The sequence below is a fragment of the Lynx canadensis genome, chromosome C1 (genome assembly GCF_007474595.2).
Source record: "Lynx canadensis isolate LIC74 chromosome C1, mLynCan4.pri.v2, whole genome shotgun sequence".
NCBI lineage: Eukaryota > Metazoa > Chordata > Mammalia > Carnivora > Felidae > Lynx > Lynx canadensis.
In genome coordinates this window covers 209,427,170-209,454,555 of record NC_044310.1, presented here as the reverse complement: position 1 = coordinate 209,454,555, position 27,386 = coordinate 209,427,170, and the positions used below count along the sequence as shown (strand labels likewise).

The window sequence follows — 27,386 nt, the reverse complement described above, 5'->3', positions numbered from 1 at the left end:
CCTGTCTGACAGAAACATTTATTATCAATGTCTTCCAGACCAACATCCAGGATGCTAGCTGATGTCCTCCCTCATCTTACATTCTAAAACAGAACATTTCACCCAAATCCCAATGGACCAGTTAATGGATGGGTATGCTTTCTGTGACAAATATGCCATGAAAATATGACTTGTCTTCCTTATAAATAAACTTGCAACCTAATAAAAAAAATCCTAAAAGATAGTATGTAAATATTTAATAACGATTTCTACTCAGAATGCTGAGCAAGATTCTTTACCACCTTAATTTTTTTAAAGAAATATTCAATTTTGATATATTCAATAAAGTCTGCCCAAAAGTTTTTATTTTTTATTTATTTACTTATTTATTTATTTAGCCCCAAAGTTTTTAAACTTCCACCGGCAGGTTTTAAAATGCAATCATTTACTATCTCCTACTCCATATTGTCAGTTATCAACTGCTAGGATGCTTTATCTTCACAAAAACTGCTTTTTTAAAGTTTCTTGCTATGTGCCAAATCCTAGATTCAAATGGTCACTGTCTTTAAGGAGGTCACCTTCTACTAAGAAGTAAGCCAACAACTGCCATACTATATTTTAAGCTCAGTGATAGAGGAAGCCCAAACTCGAGGTGGTAACAGGACTGTGGTCTTAACGGAGTAAAATAGAGGTAGCAACAAGACAGAGCACCAAGTTCAGCACTACGTCTCCACCCCCTGAACCTGGGCTGGTGTTGTGACTTCCTCTGGCTGGTAGATCGCAAACAAAAGGACACTAATTCTGAATGTAGCCCTCGAGATGACTGACAGGCTTCTGCTTTCTCTTGAACCCCCCTGAAGCAACCAAGTGGCCAAGTCTGGGCTAGCCTGCTGGATGAGGGAAGACACAAGCTCCAGACACCCTTATGGCCCTGACCACTAGCCAGCTAATGCCCCTGAAGCAAAGCTGTCTAGCTGACCAGCAGCTGACCACAGACAAGACGTGAATCCAGCACAGCCCGGCCTAATTTGCTGACCCACAGAACAATGAGCTAAATAAATCATACTGTAACTTCACCAAGTGTTAGACTGGTATGTTACACAGCAATTACTCACCAATACTGAAGGGATTTCCTTTGGTGAGGGACTAGCTTAGGCTTACGGGAAGAAGTTAGTAAAGAAAGAGCCACAGACTAAAGACGCAAAAGATAAGAACTTAAGTCCTTGGAGGGAACAGCCTCGTCCATCATAACAGGAAGAAAGAAGAAAAATGTCAGTTGCAGATAAGGGTAAATAGGCAGGTTGGGGCCAGGATGCTGCAAAAGTTCTCATCTAGTGGTTTTTACTCTATGGAGGTTCTTGGGCTCCCAACCAAATACATGACTTACTCTGATACCCTACAGATTCTCATTCAGACAGAACGTTGGAAGGTACATGGGCTTCGGGCTAAAAACGGGTACAATTCTACTTTATAAGCTTTGTGACCTAGAGCAAATTACTTTAAAACTCTCTGAACTTTACTTTCTTCACTTTAAATTAGGAATGATAATACCTCCCTCCCAGGATTACTGTAATACGTCTGGAAAGCAGCAGATGTCGAATACACAGTAGACACATTTTTTTATTACTGTAAGGTAAGCCCACTTATGTGGGCAAGTTCTGCAAATTGTAGCATCTTAATAAGGTGCAAATGTACTCCCTATCCTCCTCCCATATGGATTCTAGGAAATGACCCAGAAAAAATTTGGGGCGCCTGGGTGGCTCAGTTGGTTAGGCATCCAACTTTGACTCAGGTTATGATCTCATGGTTCATGAGTTCGAGCCCTGCATCAGGCTCTCTGCTGTCAGCACCAGGCCCACTGTGGATCCTCTGTCCCCTTCTCTCTCTGCCCCTCCCCTGCTCTCTTTCTCTCAGTCAAAAAAAAAAAAAAAATTAATAAAAGTATAAAAAATAAAAATAAAATAAAGAATAAATATTAGAAAAATAAAAATAAAGAATAAAAATTTAAAAAAAAAGAAAGAAAATTCCCCCCCTTGACTCCTTGACTGGAATCATTAGTGATGAGGAATATGAACAAAAAGACAATGGAATTTCCCCAATCTCATATCACACTGTGCACTCAGGCTCATATTACACTTGCTTGACTTCTGCCCAAATCCAAAGGTCCCTTTCCATCCGTGTCCCTTCTCACCACCATCTCCAGCTGGTGACGCCTCCTGCCTCCTGGACACTGTGCTCTCCTGTACCGCCACCCCTCCTTCCAATCCCCTTTCCTCTGCTTTTCCCTTTTCCTCTATCCTTGCTCTCTTTTGCACATGCTCATGGAACTCCACTCTGATGGTTTCTAAAATCCTTTCTGTCATTTTGATTCCCTAAATTTATATTCTGAAGCCTGGATTTTTCAGTACGTTTCAGGACCATAATCTTACAGGAAGAATACAGCCTGTCTGATCTCTTGGTTTCTGAAAACTGAATTACCCCTCCTTCTCACAAAATGTCTACTTAGCCATTTCTTCTGCCTCTCATTGATTTAATAAACATCAAGTGCCAAAAGCATGCCCGTCTCTATGCCAGGCAGTAGAGGTACAGCAAAGGACGCAACACTTATAATCTCAGCCTCTACATAATCCGTTTCTATTTGCTGAAACAAATAAAAATATTGGCTGTAGAAAGTCAAAGGATGACTAAAATGGTGTGGTTCACACCCGCAACAAACGTATACTTTTTTTTTTTTTTTTAATTTTTTTTTTCAACGTTTATTTATTTTTGGGACAGAGAGAGACAGAGCATGAACGGGGGAGGGGCAGAGAGAGAGGGAGACACAGAATCAGAAACAGGCTCCAGGCTCTGAGCCATCAGCCCAGAGCCTGACGCGGGGCTCGAACTCCCGGACCGCGAGATCGTGACCTGGCTGAAGTCGGACGCTTAACCGACTGCGCCACCCAGGTGCCCCAACAAACGTATACTTAATGTGAAGGCAGATTATAACCACAGCCGATGTGAGATGTGCAGAATATATATTTGAGTCCCACATTTCCAAATAAAGGCCTCTAGAATACCAGTGTGGGTAGAATTAGAAGTCAGGGGTTTTATGTAGCAAAGATAAATGGGCATATTTCATACCAACTCTATGGCCCACTTTCCTTCCGCATAAAGCTATCGAGTCAGCCTTACGAAGTAAGGGATGCAACCTGTAACATGGTAACAGAAAATCCACATGGTCCATGTGAAGATCAAATCTATAACCTGACCTTGTGGGCCAGGCAGGCACAGTTCTAGGAATACCGAAGGGAAGAGATCACAGTGAGTGCGCACTGACCATAAATGAATGTTGTTTTCTCCCGCTCATCTAATACATAAAAATCTTCAGACTGAGAACTATAACAGACCACAGAGGCATGATGGGTTACAGCGACTCGTCTACAAGCCGGAAACCAGTTCAGCGTGTTTGGTTTGGGAAGTGATTTATTTATTCTAACTTGTACCCAGACCATGAAGCAGTTACCACAGCCCAAGGAAGAGCAGGCTAGTCCCTGCACTCCCCCCACCTCAAACCCGTCCTTCCCTACATGGTCAACCTGCCCCCCTGCTGAACACTGGATCATCCCTTCTAATTCTGCTTCCATATTCATCATCTCCGGACACAGAATTTCCCGCTCCCCAGCTGTTCAAGTCAGAGATGTAGGAAACATCCTTGACCCGCCTTCGCCCCCCTCAATCCCCGACCCCCACATCCCATCCACCCCACGTAGTTAATTCTTCCACAGTGGGTGTCAATCTACTTCTTTCTAGCTCTTGAGCCCTAGTCCGATCTAAACCACAATCATACCTTGCCTGGATTACAACAAACTCCCTAACTGGGTTCTCTGCTTATCCTCATACCCACCAACTCTTTTCCACCACCACCCACAGTAATCCCTATAAAACCGAAGTTGGATTCCCCCGCAATGGCTTCTCATGAAAGTCAGAATAAAGTCCAAACGCCTAACCACAACCATGTGCTGTGACATAGGACCCCGCCCACCTCTCTGGTCTCTTCCCCAGTCACTGTGCTCCCATACCAGGAGCTCCACGGTTGCAGCAGAAATGGCCGAGGGCAGAATTCCCTTATCTGTTCTGATCACCACCAAATACCCAGAGTCTAGCACAGTGACTGGCATAGAGTTAGTGCTTAATCAGTTATGTGCCCAAGGACTCCATATGCAATAAGCAAGACTGACTGAAAAGGCTATAATCGGTTCATTTCTAAGTATTTTTCCTACAAACTGGAACCACCTTCCCCACAGAACTATGCATATGAATCCGTTTACATTTTAGCTCCAGAACAGTGTTTACAGCTTTTATCTTAACTTTATAGAAATAAGCCTCTGATCCATTTAAAACGTATTAATAGGTTGTTTTGCCAGGACGATTTGATTAAAAAAACGGCATTTGAATTATGTAGTCATACACACTAGACAGCACTATATCAAAGTTGTGACGGAGAGAAATGGAGGGCTTCTTGGAATACTGAAAGGAAAATCAGCCATATTTACTTTTAATGAGAAATTAAATATTAAACAGGTATGTAATAAGAAAAACTAAGTGGCTAGAACAAACAAAAGAAAGTGAATTCGTAACTTGGGAAACCAGTGTGTCTCAAGGGGCAGAGAGAGGGGTTTTATAAAAAGGGGAAAAACCAATTACAGTGATTTTCAATTCTACTTACAAAGCAGAAAGTATTTCATCATTACCATTTACTACGGCGGTATAGGTCTCAATTTTCAGTTAAAATGTTCTAGAAGAGGGGCGCCTGGGTGGCGCAGTCGGTTAAGCGTCCGACTTCAGCCAGGTCACGATCTCGCGGTCCGGGAGTTCGAGCCCCGCGTCGGGCTCTGGGCTGACGGCTCGGAGCCTGGAGCCTGCTTCCGATTCTGTGTCTCCCTCTCTCTGCCCCACCCCCCACTTACATTCTGTCTCCCTCTCTCAAAAATAAATAAACGTTTAAAAAAATTATGGGGCGCCTGGGTGGCGCAGTCGGTTGGGCGTCCGACGTCAGCCAGGTCACGATCTCGCGGTCCGGGAGTTCGAGCCCCGCGTCGGGCTCTGGGCTGACGGCTCGGAGCCTGGAGCCTGTTTCCGATTCTGTGTCTCCCTCTCTCTCTGCCCCTCCCCCGTTCATGCTCTGTCTCTGTCTGTCCCAAAAATCAATAAAAACGTAGAAAAAAAATTAAAAAAAAAAATGTTCTAGAAGAATTCAGAACCCTGAAGCTGCAAGAATAAACAGCAGTTAGAAATTATATTCCCAATTTGGCATCTGGCGGTAACAGTGCTGATCCACTGACAGCTGATGGACATTTGGGTTGTGTCCGCTTCTTGACTCTAAGGATTAATGCTGCTACGAATGTTCATGTGTCTTTTTTTTCTTTTCTTTTTTTTTTTTTTTTTTTGGTAGGCACACATGTTTTCAGTTCACTTAGATATATACCTAGGGGTGGAATTGCTGGGTCACGTGGTAGCTCTGGTAAACTGTTTTCCACATTTCTGTACCATTTTACATTCCCTCCAGCAGCGTATGAGGGTTCCAATTTCTCCACGTTCTCAACCATACTTGTTTTTATCCACCTTTCTCACTACAGCCATCTGAGTGAGTGTGAGGTGGCACTGACTTAGACTTCCCTAATGACTAAGGACATTGAGCAAATGCCTAAATTTTCATTGCTTAAAACGTAATATAAACACATGTTGATAGGCACACATAACCATACAGACAAGCTCACGCCCTCTCCCCCCTTCCCTCTCTCTCTCTCTCTCTCCTCTCTTTCTTTCTTCCTCTCCACACCTCTCTCTCCCTCCAAGAAACAGTTTAACAACCTCAGGTCAAAAGAAAGCTTCAGAAAGAAAGATGGAACCACAAAGAAATTGTTTTGGTTACACTGCCAGGATTAAAAAATATATACATATTTTTTTAATGTTTTTATTTTTGAGACAGGGAGAGACAGAGCGCCAGTGGGGACACAGAATTAGAAGCAGTCTCCAGGCTCTGAGCTGTCAGCACAGAGCCCCACGCAGGGCTCAAACTCCTGAACTGTGAGATCATGACCTGAGCCGAAGTCAGATGCCCAACTGACTGAGCCACCCAGGCGCCCCTACAATGCCAAGATTTTAGCACCGTGGTCCCCCTGGATGTATCGTGTTGAGAGTGAATGTGACTGACTGTACTTCACTAGCAGGGGCCTGGCTCAGGCACTCATGTGACAATAAATATTGCAAAACTGTTAATATGTTTTATTGCTTCAAACGAAGCAAAACTGTTATGGAAATAGCAGATTATGTTAAACATAAGCACTTCCTCTGCTTTTTAAATTACAAGAGCTGGACAACAAATTAGTGCATCATAAATACCACACTAAGCTGGTCAAAATACACACAAAACACAATGCATTTTTTTCTTATTTGGTTTTAGTACAATCTACTTTCTCTAGGAATGAACTGAACTAAACCATTTCTTCTCACCCCTCGAAGCCTCTCAGGAATCCTATCATTCATGGCTTTTCTAATCCAAACATAAGAAATTATTTTCTCTACTTCTTCCTAGAAGGCCAATCGATGGTAACATTTTAGTCTGGCACAAAATAATAAAATTCTTTGGTCATCCGATAAAACTTCATAATTAGCATAATTTTATTTTCCCTAAAAGGTATTAGCTTCCTTAGGTCCCAAGAGAACCAAATTACAAAATGCACATTTCCAAAACATTTTTGAAAATAAGAGAATGGTATAGTGTAACATGTATTTGCATTTAGTGAAAGACAAGAATTTATTAACTAAATGCTTGCAAAGTAATTTGTTTCCTCTTTCCAAATATATGAATACATTTCAAAAAGCCTATACAGCTTAGAGGCAATATATGGTTTTTAAATGCAATACACAGTTGCATGAATAACATGTAAATTATGCTTTTAAAACTTAATACTTAGGGGCTCTTGGATGGTTTAGTTGGCTGAGCTTCTGACTTCAGCTCAGGTCATGGTCTCACACTTCGTGGGTTCAAGCCCCATATCAGGCTCTGTGCTGACAGCTCAGAGCCTGGAGCCTGCTTCAGATTCTGTGTCTCCCTCTCTCTCTCTCTCTGCCTCTCCCCTTCTCGTGCTCTGTCTCACTCAAAAATAAATAAACATTAGGAAAAAAAAATTAACTTAATATTTAAATATTAAATGTAATAGCAGATGGTATGGCTTTCACACCTTACACTGTATTCAATTTACCAGAATAATCATCTACCTGAGCTGATCAGTAAATGGGGAGTCTTGGGGGTACAGGGTAGAATCTTTCTTATAGTACCATAATTGTTTAATGACAAGTGGAATATAAATGACAAATTTTTCCGGCCACCTGTATCTGTTAACTGGCTTCCTGAGTCACAATAAATCAGACCAAAGAATCAGAGTAGGATTCTCTATTTTCTTATTTTTAAAAAAAATTTTTCATGTTTATTTATTTTGAGAGGGGGGGGGCACGCACAAATAGGGGAGGGGCAGAAAGAGAGGGAGAGACAGAGAACCCCAAGTAGGCTCTGCATTGTCAGCAGAGAGCCTAATGTGGGGCTTGATCTCACAAACGGTGAGCTGAAGTCAAGAGTTGGATGCTTAGCCGACTGAGCCACCCAGGCGCCCCTCTTGTTTCATATTAAAGCCAGAGCAATCCAAAGAGATGAAAACAGTCAAGTGAATGAAAACTGACTTCATGAATAAAAAATGAACACTGAAATCAAATTATATTAAGAAGGTAACGGGGATCTAGTCATGAACATGTGACGCTCTCAGTAATTAAGTTTCATTCATGGAAACACCTACAACTTGGTCTCTGTTCCAGAAAAAACTGGGAATTGAAAGCACAATTCCTCTTTTGAGGGCTTCTGAGACCTCCATTTATTCCATGGTTCTCCAACCTCATATGCTCCATCTTTACAACCACCTGAGAAATTGTCTTACCTAGTTCTCTACAACCCAAATGCCAACTGGCTGAATTGTTTTCATTTTAAGCTACCAGACATTGGGTTTTTATGACACAAGATCTCCTCCTCCCTCTTTTTCCCCATCTACCATCTCTCCAAATGAAAACAAATATAAGATTGCTCACATCTTAATGAGATAATGCCCAACTGTTGTTTATACTAGCCTGCCTTAAGTATCAATATCATTCAAGTGGAAGGCAGAATCCCTGATCCCTGAGGGGGATGGGATTGAAGACCACTAGAATAACACAAGAAGCAATAGAATATTCCAGACAAGTGAGGAACCATTAATAAGGGCATATACTATGTGGTAACAGACCTGACCAAAAGTCAAGCCCTTCTCACTGGGCACTCTTCCCCTGATTCACTTATATAATGACTGACTAGATTTACTGAAAATCCAGTCTTATCATGTTATTCCCTGCCCCCAATCCATCATGTTCTCTACTACATCATCCTAAGACTGAAGAGTATCATAGTTAATAAAATGGACTCTGAAGCCTAATGGTCTGGGTTCAAATCCTGACTCAACTGATTAGAATTTTATGATCTTGTTCAAATTCTCAGTCTGCGCCTAAGTTCCCTCATTTATAAAATGCATACAAAATACTACTAAGACTTGCCTCATAGACTTGCTAATGTCCATAAACCATGCAGGACAAAGCCTGAAACATAATAAGCACACATAATAAACATACCAGTGTTAGCAGGTATTACATTTTTACCATCATCATCTGACCAACTTCAAGCATTTCAGCCTAGGATTCAAAGTCTTATAATATTTACATACTTCCCCAATAACTAGTATCTCACACATTTACGGTTTTCAAAGTAGTTATGTGTAATTTGCTTCATGTAATTCTCACAATAGTCTGAAGACAAACTTAGTTCCATGTTTATTGACTAACTGGTCTACCCAAGCACTTGCCAGGAAAATCACCTGACCATCCTGCTGCCTATTCTGCAGCATACTCTACAGAGCTGCCCATGTGAGGAGTAGCTCCATGGAGATTCTGCCCTTTCAGGGGATGTTCACCCCGCAGCCCTGGATTTCTCTGTCCAAGGTGCTTAGTAAGTGACCATCTCCACACATGGAAAGTCACGCGGGGTGCTCTCACCACCAGAGGTCACAAAGTGCATTTCACACACATCCCCTAGCTTAGTTTTTAAATCTGATCATTCCAAACACAACTGTCCTAGTTTACTAGAAATCCTTTCAGCAGTTCCGGTGTGAAACCATGAAACAGAGAAAGAAATTCCGTTTTTCCTGTACAGATAAACCAAGATGGCAATGCTCATAAACTGGATTCTTAGGACTCAAATCCAGCTCCTCCCACCAGATGGTACCGCTTATCTGGCAAGCCCCTTAATCTGTGTCTGTCACCACTGCAAACCTTGGTGCCCCGGCCTGTTCCTATGAGAAGCCCTCCCAAAGTCTGCGCATCCACCGCGTATAACAAATGCCTCGAATGTCTGTAAGTGGTTAAATAAAAAGCTTTGGAAATTCCAGGCTGTGATCTAGATGCAGTGCAGGAAGTCGTTCAAAGTTCTGCTTCACACCCAGTATCTTTTAACATAACTCACTAGACTAGGAACCCTTCCAATGCCAGCTACTTTTCTTCCACGTAAATGCTCCTTGGAGGGTAAACTCAAGTTTGAGAGACGTTTTTTTTTTAAGTACTAAAAGGGAAGAAGACAATTTTGCATTTTTAGTTCAATCCCTACTTATATGGTGTACATTTTTATTAGATCTAACTTAAGCAATAATGAGAAAAAAAAAGTGATTATAAGTGTGAAGATTTCATTACTTAACCATTTAGCAAAGGGCTTCTTTTTACAAAAAGATCTCACCAAGAGAGAAAAGGAAGAGCCATACATTTGAAGTTAGATAGTGCTTTCAACAATAATGAGGGTTACTGAAATAGAATGTCTATTTACAAAAATTATTACTAAGAGAGAATTACATTTTTAACAGCTCAAAAGAAGTAAACAGGTATCTTAAAGTAAAATTCCTAGAAAGCAAACCAATGTGAAGAAATTCTGAGACATAAACAACTCTGGTTGCTGAGGGTAGAAGGGTTATGTTCGCAAGATTGGGTAAAAAATGGGTAAGACTTATACAGTTCAGAAATATGCAGATGGTGCCCACTGGGGGAGAGGGCTGTTAATCTTCATGATCATCCCCCCAAATAATCCAAATTAACATACAATCTAATTAAAAGAGCATGCTTGCCATGCAAACACAGCTTTAAGGCATCCCCTGGCTACTGGCTCCCAACCCTGCGCCCCCTCCACTTCCAACCAGATCCCTCCTTCTGAGACCCTTAGATATAGAAATTCTAGAGCCATCAGAGTTTCTGGAGCTGCTGCACGCAGACATTTTAATAAAATTTATTTTGCACACACAAAAATAACTGAGGCAGAACTAAGGTAGTAGCCATGAAAAGAGAAGTTGAAATTAAATATCGGAAAGTAATTTCAAATGATGCAATTATCTACCCTGAGCCACAGAAATACATGCCCCACGGCAATAAATAGAATCACCAAAAGAAACTGTCAAGTCAGGACCTGATAATCTGTTCTATCCTATGGAGTCTTAACAATATTCAGGGGGTGATAAGGTTCACAAAGGTTTGGTCGATTTCACCTAAGAGGTACACAAGGTTAGACAGAAGACTTCAGCTTCCATCCTGGCCCAGTCATTAAGGAGGAGGATAGAAAGGCCTAAGAAGTAAAAGATAAAACAAGAAAACAAAAAGCCACCAACACCACCACAACAAAAACCAAGTTTTTCTACTTCCCTGAGGACTGGCTGAGGACGGAAACAGCTTCACAGGGGGCGGAAGGTGTCGGGTGATTCTGGATCATCTTGCTGGGCGACCGGGTCTCTGTCCTGCCCTCATTGTCTACCACAGTCTGCCACTCCTCCACTGTCCCATCCGACTCAGTGATCTTGGGCAGAGATGTGCTGTTGAAGCAGTAGTTGGGCGGGGGCTCCAGAACTGGGCCACGCCCTTCTAGGAAGCTGGGGCTCAAGATCGTCATCTTCTCTGGCTCTATAATGGGGCCCCATGTTAGCAAACCTCTGGAAAAGTCTCTGGCTTGGGGGGACAATGAGCTGGTTTCACACACAGGCAAGAGACTCAGGAAAGGAATTACAGATTTAGGAAACGCTCTCAATTAGTTTCAACAACAATGATAACAGAAGAGCTAGGTGTGTCAGTTTATTTACGCGGAGTGGAGGAAATTAAGATTCATAATACGCTCCCAGGGACGAAGGACTTTGTCAAAGTGAAAGCAAAAGACAAGGCCTTGCTAGTGACGAGCAATATGTTGGGGATTCCCCTGGCAATTTGAAAACCTTAGGTAAAAAGCATGAAGAGGATGAAAATGAACCAGAGAAACCCTTCCCGGCGAGGTAGCACGTCCTCTCCTGCTTCCGCCCACGGTCCTGGTTCTACTCATCCCACGTCTGCTCCTAGCTTTGGGGCCCTGAACGTCCAAGAACATCCATCTCATTAGGCTGAGCTGGATCATCAAGTTGCTTTGGGGCACACAAAGCTCCGAAAGTCTGAGTCCAGTCTTAAGACTGAACGGTTCTCTCCAAACACACGCACCAAACACGGAGACTGAGGCAGATGAAGAAAGAGACACAGAGAGGCACACGATCAGAGAGAAATCGATCAATCCCACCTGGGAGAAGAAAGTTTAACTGCATCCTAGCCTGGAAGAGGCTAATTGTTTTAAATGTTTATTTATTTTTGAGAAAGCGCGAGCGAGGGCACGCACATGTGCACATGAACACGGATGGGGGATGGGCAGAGAGCAAGGGGGACAGAGGATCCAAAGCAGGCCCCGGGCTGACAGCAAAGAGGCTGATGCGGGGCTCCAACTCATGAACCCTAAGACCGTGACCTGAGCTGAAGTCAGACGCTCAACTGACGGAGCCACCCAGGCACCCTGGAAGGGGCTAGCTACATTTTAACCAGGTCACCCATGTGATCAGTCAACAAACAACACACTGACCATCTACCACAGGCGAGGCAGAGTTATTAGGCTCAGAGAAAGAAAAAGACAAAGTGCACACAACTGTTTGCTTCAAACAAGTCAGGAAGCTGCTCTGATTATTCCCTGCACAAAATGAGAGAGGTAACAGTGCTTCACTCCACAGGGTGATTAAGGATACAGATTTACAGAAACATAAAACAGTTCTACAGAATGATCCAGTTTTCATTCTGTCATGGTCACCAGAAGAGTCTGACTATATGACTCTACAGTAAGCAGGAGTATATGACTCTACAGTAAGCAGGTGTCCTCCTTATTTATTTATTTTTTTATTTTAGAGAAAGACAAAGAAGAGTGCCAGCAGGGGAGAGAGGCAGAGGGAGAGAGAGAAAGAATCTTAAGCAGTCTCCACACTCGACACAGAGCCCGACGTGGGGCTCAATCCCACAACTCTGGCTGGGATCGTGACCTGAAATCAAGAGTCGGACCTCAACCAACTGAACCACCCAGGTGCCCCAGCAGGAGTCTTTCTGTGCACACAAATATTTTTACTCATTTACTGTTGCCCATTTGCTGGGTGGCTTTCAAACATTTTCACTGGAATCAAGGGAGGGCCATTTGGAAAATCATAAACAGACACAGAGCGTCTTAAGTCACCTTGCCTTGAATTTCTCAGGGATAAGATCATTGGGAAAGGGGGGGTGGTGTAAATGTCCTCTCTGCGATAAACTGCCCACAATCAAACACGTCCATGTGCAAGCCCCAGATGGTGGTCCCTCAGAAGGGCAACCAGGCCTCGTTTCTCTCCGTACCTCCCCAACTCTGGGGAAAACATCAACGTGCAAAAATCCAGATGAGGGGCATTCTGAGCTCATAAATCCAACCCAAGCGACGTCTAAAAGAAAGAAACCCTTTGTGCAGCTTTGTAATGGCAGAACAAGAGACCCCTGCCAAGACGCTCCCTTGAAGCCCTTGGGATTATGAAACTTAAAACTCTGAGTACTTAAAACTCTGAGTAACTTCTGTTACTCTCCTATGCCTAGCTGTCTGATCAGGTCATGCCTACCTCTAGGTCTTTGCTCAGCACAAGCAGAGGTTACGACGGCTGCCTTGGATCAGATCACCCATCTGGTCTGTTTATTACCTGTGTTATTCCCTTGAGCAAAGTACCACACCAATCCATGCCTCGGTTTTCCCATCTATAAAATGGGTTGGTATGAGGATTTAATTAGAATTCTCTTGATGACTGTAACAACTTGTTCTGGTATTATTATACATTGTTTGGGCTTCCCCCAGAAGCAGACACTGAGACAAAGGTCTCTGTGCAAGTAATTTATTTGGGAAGTCACACGTTTGGGATTTATGATAATTCATTTGGGAGGCAACTGACCAGGAGGCCAGTAGAGAAGCAAACCAGGGAAGGCAAAGCAGCCAAAGCTGTGTGCATTATCAAGCCAGCCATCATGATGGGTGCCTGGGGCTTAATCTCACTGGGAAGTCTGGGAGCTAGCGTAGATATGCCCCAGTGCTATCGCCCAAAGGGCTGAGAGTCTGCCTTACCTCACTGTCACTTGTGGCTCATGATACCAGGCAAAGCAAGTGTCAGGGGCCAGAGAAAACACTCAGAGGCTAGTGTTTGAGTCCTAGCAGGTCCTGACAGCTAGAAGTCTGTCAGATGGATGAAGGGGATGTAGGAAGGGCCCTCCTAGCATCACTCCCTGCTCCTCGACACATTTCCTTCTACTCCTCCCAACCCATTCAATTCCTCCTCAACTGCCAGCCCAGCTCTCCACCAGGCTCCTCATCGGCAGGCTCCCTGACCACAACACTGATGTCCCACAATGCTCTCTGAATGGATGGCCCACAACTGTCAATAGGATTTCCCCAGACCCAGTTATCATATCTTCCAAGCTGCGTGTTTTCAGGGTGTCTTGAGGTTTGAGAGCACACACTCCAGTCTAAATTGGTCCCACTGACTGGCTTCAGCCATGTGCTGTGTGACTTTATGCAAGGCAGCTAAACCAAGCCTTAGCTTCCCACTACGTAAAATGGAGTGGTAGTAATAATGGCTAAACGTAAAGATTAAATGACTTAAAACATCAAAGTGCTTAAACTAATGCCAAGCACACAGTCAACACTCCTTAAATCTTAGCTATTGTTTTAATGACTTCAATAGAAATACTCACTTTCTATTGATTGCTGGTTTTTCTAAAATAGAGGTCAAAAAGAAAAGTCAAATCACTGGCCAAAATTACACACACATATTACCAGTTCGTCTTTGGAAGTACGGCTCTCCAACCTTATGCGTGTGCTATTATCTGATAAAACTAATTCACAGATCAGGACCCACAACTGGAGGCCATGCTCGTGGCCTGACCCAGATCACAAACCTAGACCTCAGCCAGCCTGCACTTACAAGAAACGCCTTACTGTCAAGGAAACCTGACCACCACTAACGATCCTCCATTTTAGCTGCAGCTACCTTATCTTACCCTAGAAAACAGAACACACCAGCCTCATCAGGATATCCCCGCCCCCTAGCCAATCATGCCCCGCTTCCACATTGCCCCTTGTAATGTCCTATCACATTCCGGCTTGCCCAAAATCCTCAAAGAAGAGTGTTCACTGCTTGTTAGGCACTGTACCTCCCAATCCACGGGTTGTTTTCCTTTAGATAAAGACACCAAACTCATTCCTAAATTCTTAGTTTTATTTCACGTATCCCATTCGATCCTCCAAACTTTATGAACAGGCAGTTATTATTATTTCCCCATTTTATAGACAAGCAGAAATTTTAACCACGATATAATCCGGCTCTAGTCTCTGTTATTAAAATGAAATGATGAATCAGGTTTGTCTGCAGAAAAGCTGAGAGTTTTTAACTCTCAAGATAGTCTACACTTAGACTCCAGCAAATCATGGAAGTTACCATTTAAATAGTTCTAATAGTTACTACCTTCAGTGACCTCAGTTCCAAGCAAGCTAATTGCAGGGAAGCAGAATATGCCACCAATATATGCTACTTGGCATGAAGATTTTTTTTGAGCTGAAGGCAATTGAGAAGAAGCAGATATAAGTAAAGTTCTTTGCCCTCTTCTATTTACTTAAGAGGTGGACATGAATTTGCAGGCATTCCCCTCCGTATCTTCAAGGAAACACAAAAGTTAATCTGGGACAACCTTTGATTGGACACCCATGAAATATACATAACAAACTTTGCTAACTAGCCCATATCTTCCATTAATTGCCCCACATATTTGCCTTCTACAGAAACTTAAAGTCCTTTTCCTTTGACTTGTCACTTCTCCACGAACGTGTTGTTCTTTTGTTAAAATGCTATATAAGCCCAAGTTCTAACCATCCCCCTGAGTTACTCATCTCTGTGTACTCCCAAATGTATACACAACACACATGCTAATAAACTTGTTTTGTTTTTCTCTTGCTGATCTGTCTTCTGTCAATCTGGTTTACAGGGCTCCAACTGGAGAACCCAGGAGCATAGAAGGGAACAGAATTTTTTCCTCTCCTACAGGAATGAACTTGACTATGACTTTCAATATAAGCCTCTAAGATTTGGGGGTGACAGTCTGCCTTATATCTTCAGTTCTCTGACAGATCTATGAAATCTTGATTTTCAGTTTGTTCAGCTTTTGTCCTGTTGTGAGGACAGGGATGACAATTTCCAAACTCTTTACATGTCAGAGCTGAAATAAGAAATCACCTGTCTTTCAATAAAAGATATGATACTTGACCACCAAAAAAATTAGGAAGGACATAATCTCAGCATAAAGAATAGTCTTTCCCAAGAAAGGGCAGTTGATGACTTCCATTAAACATACCAAAATGTATATGAATTTTGAAATTATTTCAAATATAGAAAATCTCACTACAGGAAACTTTTACTCTATCAAACCTAAGTGTTTTCGTTTTTTAAATTTTTTTAACATTTATTTATTTTTGAAAGACAGAGAGAAAGACAGAGCATGAGTGGGGGAAGAGCAGAGAGAGAGGGAGACACAGAATCTGAAGCAGGTCCCAGGCTCTGAGCTGTCAGCACAGAGCCCAACGTGGGGCTTGAACTCATGGACTGCAAGATCATGTGACCTGAGCTGAAGTCACACAACTGACTTAAGCCACCCAGGCACCCCAAATCTAATTGTTTTCTTGATACAAGACAATTTGTTGATCTATATTTAAGAAAGTAATACAAAGTAACACTCAAATACCCCACTTCTTTTGGTAACTATCACAGTCAGAGCCAACAAAAACAAAAAATCAATTTTAAAAATCAAGTTAAAGACAAAAAAGTAACAATAACCTAAATGTCGTTTTTTTCTCACTGTGGAATATATATATGCTATACAAAGAGAGAACCAGAGGATCAAAAGCCTTCCACGCCTTCTCTGACTTTCTCCCACCAGGGCCAGGCACTTTGCTGGCTAGGACTCTGGAAAGTGTGGGTCTGCGGGGGGGGGGGGGGGGGGGACAGGTGTGAAGTGCACCCTGGTTAGCATTCTGCCATCTCCCCCAGTCCTGTCCTACAAAGTAAGGTTTAATCTGACAAGCCACAGAGAGGAAAAAATATCTTTTCTACCTTTTAAGAATTGCTCGAATAAAGGAGCACTATCTCAACTCTTAGCTCCGTGTTTTACCAAATCTCCAAAATCATGGTCACATCATTCACTTTGCCTTTGAAGAATGACTTCTGCATAAATGCACCTTCATATTATTAGAAGACTTGACATCGGTCTCACCCAAGGGACTGTCACATAGGAATCTTCACATTATTGTAAAACATCATTCAAACTCACTGCTCCTTGTGCAAAATCCCATCAGAGCTAGAAGAGGCTTAATTTCTCCTAATAAATGGATATGCTTTTTCCTGCTGAGAACCACTTGGCCATTTAGTTGTTTCCTCCGCGTTTACTTGTGTCTTGTGTCATTTCTGAACCCAGCCCGTTTTAAAAACAGGAAAATAATGTACAAGTATGTGCCAGTATAGAAATGTTACGTCAGTCCAAATCAGAGAATACCTCCCTTGCACCTGGTTTTGAAAAACAGAAAGTGGAAAAAAGGAAAGATATTTTTAAGACAGGAAACAGCATGCATGTGCTGTTAGCGTAAATGCTCGAACTACATTAGAGAAGTAGAAGTTAATTAGCCTGGTCAGCTCTGCTATAGTGCTTGCTTTATAACAAGCAAATGTGTTCAAATGCAATTAATATTCAGGGAACAACAGAACATAATGCAAATTTCGCATTTGATTACGCGCAATTTCATCCGCAAGAAGCATTAGGTGAAAGCAGAAAACTGCACCCAGCTGAAGAAAGCTACACAGAAATTCACCAAATGCACCCAATTACATACCTCAAACATCTACCACCTACCTGAGATCAGAGAGTATATTACGAGTTACACCATCACATCTGCAGTTACAACTTACCTTCCACTTCTGATAATCCTTCTACTACCACCTGACAATAATTCACTAGCTCCAATCCTCTGACAACCACTTTCACAAGCAAAGTTCAGGATTTTTTGAAGGCAAAGTACCATATTTATTGTAGTAGTTATGTATTTCTTAACCATTTAACACGTGTGACCGTGCTACCATTTTATTAGGTTCCTTTTTTTTTTTTAACGTACAACTGACAAAGTTTTGTGAGTGTTTTGCTCCAGCCACCATTTGCACCATAAGCCCTGTGGTTTTTATTACATGATTTTGCACAGCATGAGGATTTGAGGAATGCCTGTGTCCCATTCTGGCATAGCTGACTATACCACCAGCATAAAGTGTGTGGGAGGGAGGTCAGCTAACCTAAGAAGTGCTGCTTGTCAGCCATTATTATTCACTTCCACTCCATGTTTTATTCTTACAATCCCATCCTTAAACCAACTCACCAAAGTTAGAGGCTCCCATCACTCAAAGCTTTAAAATGCATGCCCTGACCTTCCTTGGACAAAGCAGAGTAAGAGGGGACAAATTCTCTCTCAACCTGTCAAATATGCCCTTACTTTTCCTCTTAATGTCTTCTCTACAAAAAGTTGTTCTGCCTTCCCTCACATGGAATTTAAAATCAAGATTCCTTTAATCTTGGCATTTGTTTACTTGATCATATGTTCTTAGTGTGCCAATGATTATCTCTGATTATAATTACTCAAGGACCACATTTGTGTTTGGCAAGATGCTTTCAGTAAGAGAGATCAGGATAATATCTAGTTCGAGTGTAGCAATTTCTGCAAAGAAGGGAAGAGTAAAAATAAGAACCCAGGATCAGATGCTCTGACAATACATGCAGCTCAGTGAAAAAAAACTGCATTTACATGCATCATGCATGTTGCACTTCTAGACAGCACACAAGGTCAAACCACTAACTGTCAGTTACAATAAGCTTCCAAACTTCTGGTCAATTACCTGGTTAATAACAAAAGACAAGGCTATGACATCATTATAGTTATAATTAATTTACACAGATCAGCTTCCAGTTAATCAAATACATCTTTAAAAGCATTTAATTATTTTTCACCTAGAAAGCAACACTCAGCTTTGTTAAATAAAAAGCAATCTTGCTGAATTCAACATGAAAGGTTGTCAGGCTACTCTCAGACATAAAGGACAAAAGGCTTCACAGGGCATACAGCTGCAACGTGGGAGCTGCTGCCGCATTCACAGCAAACAGAAGCACAAGGTGATGGCTGATATAACACATCTGAACAGTTTCTGAACATAACGAAGTTGTCAGGAAACAGGGTAAACAGGCTTTGGGAAAAGAAACGTCCCAATGCTTTTTGTCAAAAAGATATACGGGGCCAGCAATATACACGTATGTAGTATAGGACAGTCCTTAAGGGCGTGGTCTTTGGTGAGAGCTCTACAATATGCCTTAGAAAATGTATTTGATCACCAGTTTCTCACCTGTAAAAGGACATAATGCAGGCTCACTGGGTTTCATGAGGATTAAATGATATTACGTATATCAAATCATAAATTGGGAAGTGATAGTGTTTTTAATCCATATAAACAAATAAAGACCTAAGATTAAAAATTTTAAATACCTTTCAAGTATTTTTATAACTGAGTAACCAATTAGCATTTTTCTTGGCTTTCTATGATCCACTGTTTAAACTATATTATATGATTCAAGTCCACGTACATTTTGAAAACAGTATGATGGGGTACGTGGTAGGCACATCAAAGTAGGAACTATTTTTTAATTAAAATAAATTTTATAACAAAGTCTCAAACCAGAGTTCCCGTCAACATGATCTGATAATTTGAGAATTTAATGAGTCTTTCCAAAAAAAAATTCAATATGTCAGATGGCAAAATTTTTATTTTCTTTGCTCCTTTTTAGAGTGTTATAGTCTTAACAGAAAGGATTATATTATCTTTATACATGAAAAAAATGAAACCACTGGATTTTGTATATAATCTTGACTTTTGCTCCACGGTGAGGGGAAATTAGTGCCAACTCCAATTGTGATCCTTCACCACTTATGATTTCCAGTATCAATCATAAGTCGGTCCCTTCTCTCACAGACTACACGTCTTAGTGTAATGAGGGCTCATTAAAGTTCTCCGACTGACAGCCCTTCAGACGTAGGTCCTTAACCCGGAGACACATGCAGAGCTGCAATACTCCCCATCACTCCCTTCTAGAGGATTCAAGTAAATTCCATGCTCACCTTTGCTCTGTGCCAGATTTCTTTGTTTATCTGCCTAAAGTCCATGAAAAAGTGCTCGCCATCCCCCCATTTAATCTCTGTGTAAGAACTGGTAATGAATTATTCATGTGACTGAAATCCTCCCAGCACAGGAACCAGTCAAGGGGGAGAGGAGCACGCCTGACTTCAGAGATGCTGTTTATGTGCCCACAAAGCACATGGGACGGCCACTAAGCAGCAGGTGGTGGGGTCGGCTTGGAGCTTTGGCCTGCTGGACAGCATCAATACTTCATTCTTTCAGGAACAGGAAGTTGCCTCCCAGCCTTACCGGATGTGGTCCTGGTGGGGAGGTGGGGGGAGGAGGGGAGTCAACTTTTCCTTTCCCACACTGATTCAAGGGTGATGGTGACCAGAGTTGGAATAATAACTCTCTCCCTGGAATCTAAAACCTGTGCAGAGATACAAAGACCAACAACACCTGGAACTGATATTCGGAGCCTTAACCTAAAGATATCCTTCAAGTCCACTGAGTCTACCCAAACCTTGAGAGCTCACCTGGCTACTCTCCTTTACCAAGGCTTGGTTGTTCGGTTTTCTGTTGATTCTCTGAGCTATCCATTGACTTCCAACAAATCTCTTGTTTTCGAATAAGCTATCTGGATACCATAGTTAACTCACTTTCTGTTGTTTGCAAAGAACACTCCCCAAAACGCTACATTTGCCAAGGGCTGGCAAGCAGACCCTAGTCTCATTCAAGCATCATCAGCTCTCATCTCCTGGTACCTCACTCGAGTCCGTGGGAGAACCAAAACATGATGCATATAGAAGCAGTATCTCAAAGGTCTGTTCCAGCCATGCTATTCCTAGAGAGAGAAGAGCACAGCTGGCTAAGGACGTGAGAACAAGAGCAACTTCTGCATAAATAAGGCAAAGTCCTCTCAAAGTCATCTACTAAGTGTCTAAACTTGGACACTGGTTGGGGAAGCTGGGTGGCTCAGTCGGTGAATGTCCGACTTTAGCTCAGGTCATGATCTCACAGTTCATGAGTTTGAGCCCCATATCAGGCTCTGTGCTGACAGCTCAGAGCCTGGAGCCTGCTTTGGATTCTGTGTCTCCCTCTCTCTCTGCTCCTCCCTCACTCACCCTCTGTCTCTCTTTCAAAAATAAATAAACTTAAACTGGGACCCTGGATGAAGAATGTAATCACAAAAGGAAAAATGGATGATCTAAAATTTGTCTTCTATTTATACAAGGTTGATGATTTTAAAGAATACATCTAATTATTGATTTTCAAACTATACTCCCTTCCTTTCTTCACTGAAAATAAGACTAGTTTGTCCATTTAATAAAATGTTACCACTTGATGAAAACTTCTGACTAGGACTTTGGGACAACGAATCATTTAGATTCATCAACAAAATGAAAAAAAAAAAAAACAAAGGAAAGAGGAAGGGGAAAAGGAAGGAAGGAGGAAGGAAGAAAAGACGAAGGAAGGGAGGAAGGAAGGAAGGAAAAATGGAAGGAAAAATGGAAGGAAGGAAGGAAGGAACTGAATAAGAGGCTTCTTCAACCTGAGAGCCTTTAGAAAGGATCATGGGAGTATCCTGCATGCTTTTCTGTGGCTTTACCTGTGTTTCACCATTATGTAATTCATTAACACACATCAGTCATCACATTTCTCTAATTGTGAGCCCAAAGAAGAAAACCAATGAATGTGGAACTATAGCAGTAAAAGCATTGAGCATATAATTTTATATCTCACTGTCTGTATCATTTAATAAATATCTGAGAATTAGTGTCCTTTCAGGCAACCAGTCTAGAGAGCAGACATACAAACAGTGACACTACAGTGCGATAAAGAATGAAAATATGAATGCATATAAATGTGCACAGAATGTTTAGAAAAGAGCAAAAATAAGTTTTAAGGATTTGTATGGGGTGTGGGGGAAGGAAAGAAAGAAAATACTGGGCAGGCAATGGGGAGGGAGATGAAATGATCCATGAAACTCATCATCAAAAGCAGGAGAGTCATCTCTCTCTCTCTCTCTCTCACACACACACACAGGATTTAAGTCATCACTTGGCAGACATAATAGCTACAAGCTAAAAATCTGGAAAGCCAAAAAGTCCCTCTTTGATACAAAATTAACATACCTTGAAAGAAACAAGGAAATCTTGAATACTTTGGTACGAAGGAAGAGACTACATGGGCAGTAGGCACAGTATTTATTCCTACATTTGCTCAAAGTTGGAATCAAACGGACTCATTACAACCATGACTGTGAATTGCTGGTATCTGTAACATAAAAAAATGTAGCAAAGTTTCTTTCAGTGTTGCCCAAGAGACTCCATCAAGGAAAAAAAAAAATCCAAAATTAGGAGGAGCTGTCATCACACATTGACTGACACAAGCACGTACACACACCCCTATATATTATTTATATAAAGTTGAAGTCATTGTAATATGTATATAAATTTCATTCATAACTATCCTGATACTGTGACTTTGGATTAAAAATGCATAAGCAAGTTTACACCATGCAGAAACAGCTGTTGGTATAATGAGAACATTCCTGGAGCTGAAGCCAGATTTGGGGTCAAATATGGATGCCATTGTTTACTAGTGTGTGGCCTTGGGCAAATCATATAATCAATCCTGCTGAGCGTCTGCTTCTTTATCCATTGATGAGAAAAATTCCACTTACTTACTGGAGTCATTGTGAAGAATAAATGAGATAGCATATTATGTGAAAGCACGTAGCACACTCCCAAAGTTTGTTTTCCAATCTCCCTTCCTCTCCATAAAGTAATGAGCCTTTCCCCCCATGGGACTAGACTTTATTGCTTTATAATTATGATGTGCATGTAACAATGTCCAAGAAACTAGATGGTAAAATAACACCAACACACAAACCTGAATGCACACCATTGTTCGTTGACTATCATCTAGATCCCAAAGGGCTCTTATATGGCTCTTGTACACTATCTATCGCTTCCCAGAAATTTGACACATTTTCTTTTCTGAATACAGCCAAAATTATCCCCCAGGCTTTGAAATATTGCCATCATGATGTTGCACAGAGCAGCTGGCTGATTGAAAGTGACTCCCCTCCCCCACACTCCAGCTGTCACCAGGAAACCCTCCTCAATGTGTGAAAAAAGACAATGTGATATTACTACCGCTCCTATTAATAACAATCTGACAAATACTCAGCATTTGAGATTATTTTTCTTATGAAAGCTCACTATTAACTAAAAATTAACTCCTTAAGAAAAACCCTTTACCATATAAATTGCAAACCAGCTGCTTTCATACAACAAAAAACAGAGGGACTGTAAACACAAGTAATGTATTTCCACTGACTTCTTGTTTCTTTTTCCTCGAGTCATCTGTAATGCTAAACAACAGCCAGTTAAAATATTAAATAGCTTTAACAGTGATACAGCTGTCATGGCTTAGAGGGCTCAAAAAAATAAAATAAAAACTGAGAGGACTTCTCAAAACGTGTGCATAGACTCCTATTTTGTAAAGTACGGGCCAGACGGGAGGCTGGATGCTTTCTCTTTTTTTAACAGCCACTTGCTCCTGTGCATGAGAAGTCATACACACATCTGACATGGCTGAAAACCCTGGGAGCTGTCTTCAGAACAAGTTTGTGAATCTCACTCACAATAATTCTTAGTGCAAGGACTTCTTAGAGAGAACTCATCTCTTGAGGATTTCTATCCCACAGATGAAGAGTTTCACACCCAATGTCCTGGATTCCAGGGTTCCAGCGACATGCCTCAGAATGTCACCGCAAAAGATTCAAGATGAGCACCAGCAGGCAGAACTGTGCCCTTCAACCTCTCTTAAAGCCTCTCAGCTCCTGAGCTCTTCAGGTAAGATTCAGCTAAAGAGGGTTGCCTCCTAAAAACAAAACAAAACAAAAACCAAAACCAAAACCAAAAAACAAAAACAAAATCTAAAGACCACTGCTTACATGATTAGAAATGCAGCATAAAAGGGAATCTATCTCTTTAAAGCATCATTTCTTTTAAATGGTTTATAAAAAGAATGTTTACACATACATGCATGTATCTAACTTTACATAAATGTACCACCGTTAGATTACTTATCCCCACCTCCATATTATAATACATTGCCAAGTAAGCAAAATTATGACCTGCTCTGGCTCCTTTCAAGTATTTTCCACGCTCACATAGTCATATGTAATATATAGACAAAAATACACGGTATTATTACTTTTTTAAAAATGATACATAATGTATAATGCGTTTTCAGTGCTGTCGCATCTCCTGGAACATCCTGTCCCTTCTCTAGCTGACTGTCCTGGTTAACTAACTGAAGATACTTAAATATTAATCAATGGACCTCAAGCTCAATGGACCTTGAAGTTCCAATAAACACCCAAAACAATTTATGGAAGTTGCTCTGTTGTGGTGATCAAACTGAAGATAGTGTTTTTTCTACCAGGTTTTAGAGTTTTCACCTTTTTCACATGTTTGCCTTCTCCCACTCATAATAATGTGAAAGCTTTGACTCTTCACTTCAGGATTTTACCATTTGAAAAGAAAAGCAGTACAGTTAGCTAATAACAAAAATTTATTTATTTATTAAGATGGCATGAGGAAATAAACGAGGTAAGTTTGGGGGTGATAACTACCTTTTTCTCCCCTGTCCCAACATGCAGCATTTATTGAACCTCTATGCCTTCACGTTTTGCACTTTATTTTAATGCAATGTCCTGAGGTAGGTACGTACCATGACTTCTACTTTATAAAAAAGGAAATTAAGAGGATGTTAATTTGTCTAAAGAACTCAGTTAAGTAGCAGAGGCAAAGTTCAAAGCAGGTTCGACGTGACCAAAACCACTACTATAAGTCTGCCGCTCTAATACAGAGAAGTAGAAAATGTGGGGGCCATTGAAAACTGAATGTTTCATGATGGGACAGTGTTAATTTAGCGGTGGTATTAACAAAATTATTTGTAGAAGCTGATATCCAAAGTGACTCATGTTTATCTGAAAACTCTGACACACAGTATCTAGGAGCCATGGTGTGGTTCGGGAACAGTGTGCTCTAATCAAAGTGACATGTTGTGTATGCCATGGTGAGTCAGTGACACTCCTCAACACTGGAATGAGTTTAGGTTTTATGGCAACTGCCTCAAATCTTAAATATCGCCACCCACCCCCCCAACACTGGCCCCCTGAAAAGGGAAGAATTGTAGGTTACTGCAACTGACAATCTGGGGAAAAAAAAAAAAAAAACCCAGCAGGCGAAAGGCACACTTAACCTTGGTCCCACAGTGCTTCCAGAATAGAGGTACAGGGGGTGGTTAGTACGAGGTCTCTGCTGGTGGAGCTGTGTGCCACATGGGAAAGAAAGATAAGCACAGAAACATCTTCTGCTTGCAAGTCATTAACACCTCTCATCTCCATAGCTAAGGCTTACTCTGGGTATCCACCCTACTTCTTTACCAAGTTCTGGGTCAAAAGAAGGTATAATTAAGCTGGAAACACCAAAAACCATTCCTTAACACAATTAGTTATGTCATTCTTAAAAATACTCAGTCCCGGGGCACCTGCTTGGTTCAGGAGGTACAGCATGTGACTCTTGATCGCAGAGTAGTGAGTTCAAGCCCCACACTGGGCAGGACATCTACTTTTAAAAAAACAAAAAACAAGAAACAAAAAACGACTACAGCCCCAGTAGTGTGGGTATTAGCACGTACTGCTATAATCTTCAACTAAATATCCTGCATCCAACGATCTTAATTATATAGACTATTACTAGGATCCAGAAATAAACAAAATGCCCTGTAAGCTGTGGTCACAATAGTCAGGCACTGCAATTCACAATTAACCCCATGAAAATACTTCCAGCACAATCTATGTGTGTATTTAACTTATACAATTTTTTTTGTAATTTTTAATGTTTATTTGAGAGAGAGACCGAGAGACAGTGCAAGCGGGGAAGAGGCAAGGAAAGAAGGACACACAGAATCTGAAGCAGGCTCTGAGCTGGAGCTGGCAAGCTGTCAGTGCAGAACCAGATGAGGGGTTCAAACTCACAAACCATGAGATCATGACCTGAGAGAAGTCAGAGGGTTACCCAAGTGAACCACCCAGGGGTCTCAAACACTTTCCCTGCACTTTCACACTGAATACTCACAGCCCTGTGAAGAAGCCTCTAAGTAACTTGTCCAAGATCTTACACCTAGGAAAGGCTTCACCTGGATTCCAAGTACGTTCTGTGACTTCACAAGAGCAACTCTTTATCATGACAGCAATACTTAACAATGTAAGCACCCAGGTACATTGGGATGCACTGGAAACATGTTAGAATAGATTTCTGATTGAAGTCTGAGATAAGATCCCAAAATTTGCATTTCCAACAAGTTCCCATGTGATGCTGCAGCTAGTAGTCCGGGGACAATTAGGAACTCAATGTACCGTTATTCTTTGTAAAATTACTTGCTTCCCCAAGCTGCCGTGTCAGCAGCAAATTATAAGTCTTTACAGTTTATTGGAACGGGGGGGGGGGGGAGAAAGAAATGTGGGACTTCAGACTTTTAAGAAGTAATTGCAGAGAACTAAAAGAGGCAAAGTACAGCTGTCACTGAGTGTCCTGCAAAGAGACCTCCACAACGCGATCATTAAGTCATGACTATACAATAATTCCTAATAAGCAATCCTGAGTCTTCAAAAGTTATTGCTTAGTTTGGAAAAAAGAAAGCACGTGATCCATTTTTGGACAGGTTTTTAAAGTGTGGCGAGAAAAAGGGTTACATTCACAGGCGGATTTCCTATCCCCTATTAAGAGAAACACCGCTTTTTAGGTTAGGGTTGTGTCGGCCACACACTTGCTGGGAGAAACGAAGTTATTCTCCCGGCACCTGAAACTGCAAGCTGTTGCTGATGATGCAACGTCACTTTAAACTTTCTGCTTTCGAAAGGACGCTTTTAAAACCCCCACAGAGCCCAGCCCATCCATCCTCTGAGCACATCCTTGCCAGGGCAGTCGTCACCAGGATCAGACAGGGTGCAGACGACGGGACCCTCCCCCCCACCCCCAACCCGGTTGACTCGGTAGACTCGCGGCGGGAAGCACCCTTCCGCCTCTTGGACTTGCCCAGGGTGGCCAGAATGCGGAAGCGCGCCTCCAACCCGAACCCCCCTCCCCGGCCCGGCCCGGGGAAAGCGCCGACTGGAGGCGCCCGGCACCCGCTCCCAACCCGGCGCCACGACCCTGGGAAAGGGCGAAGCGACACCAGGCAGAACCAGCGACGCGAAGGGGGCCAAACAGACGCGGAAACTCACGCTCTCTACGGCCCGCCTGCGTCCCCACGTCTTGGCGCGCGTGTACGTCATCACGCACGGGCGCCAGACACCGAACACTCCGGGTGCCCGGGACCCACAGGGCGGGGAGAAGGGAGCGTGGGCGATCTCGCGCCGCGGCTCGCACAGCAGAGCGGGCGGGGCGGGGCTGGGGTGGGGAGGGTCATAAAGCGGGCCGGCCAGCCTCCCTCTGCGCATGCTCAGTTGCGCGCCTCCGCGCTCTTCGCCGCCCCGGGATGGACGTGCGCGCCGCGTGCGGTGGCAGTGGCTTGGGGCAGGTTTCGGGGGCCTCGCTGGAGAGGGTCCGCTGCTGAGCGCAGTGGGGGGTGGGGGGGTGGGGTGAGGGCTTGTATCCCGGCCCCATCCTCCCAGCACCGAGTAAAACGTGGGTGATCTTC

The 27,386-nt window shown here is 42.3% G+C and overlaps 1 protein-coding gene across 7 annotated transcripts in view; it reads right to left on the bottom strand.

Moving 5' to 3' along the window:
• RHBDD1 (rhomboid domain containing 1) overlaps positions 1-27,061 on the bottom strand; it is a 132,967-nt gene extending 105,906 nt beyond the window's left edge. For 4 of the 7 annotated variants that reach the window (XR_003971025.1, XM_030326485.2, XM_030326482.1 and 1 more), the window contains exons 1-2: positions 26,971-27,061; positions 21,800-21,941 (exon numbers count right to left, since the gene is read on the bottom strand). The gene's annotated coding sequence lies outside the window, so the exon portion shown is untranslated. Of the gene's footprint in view, positions 1-21,799; positions 21,942-23,316; positions 23,524-26,970 lie in introns of those variants that run through there. The other 3 variants (XM_032594527.1, XM_030326484.1, XM_030326483.1) reach the window with 2 other exon arrangements.
• Between the last annotated feature and the right edge of the window lie 325 nt (positions 27,062-27,386).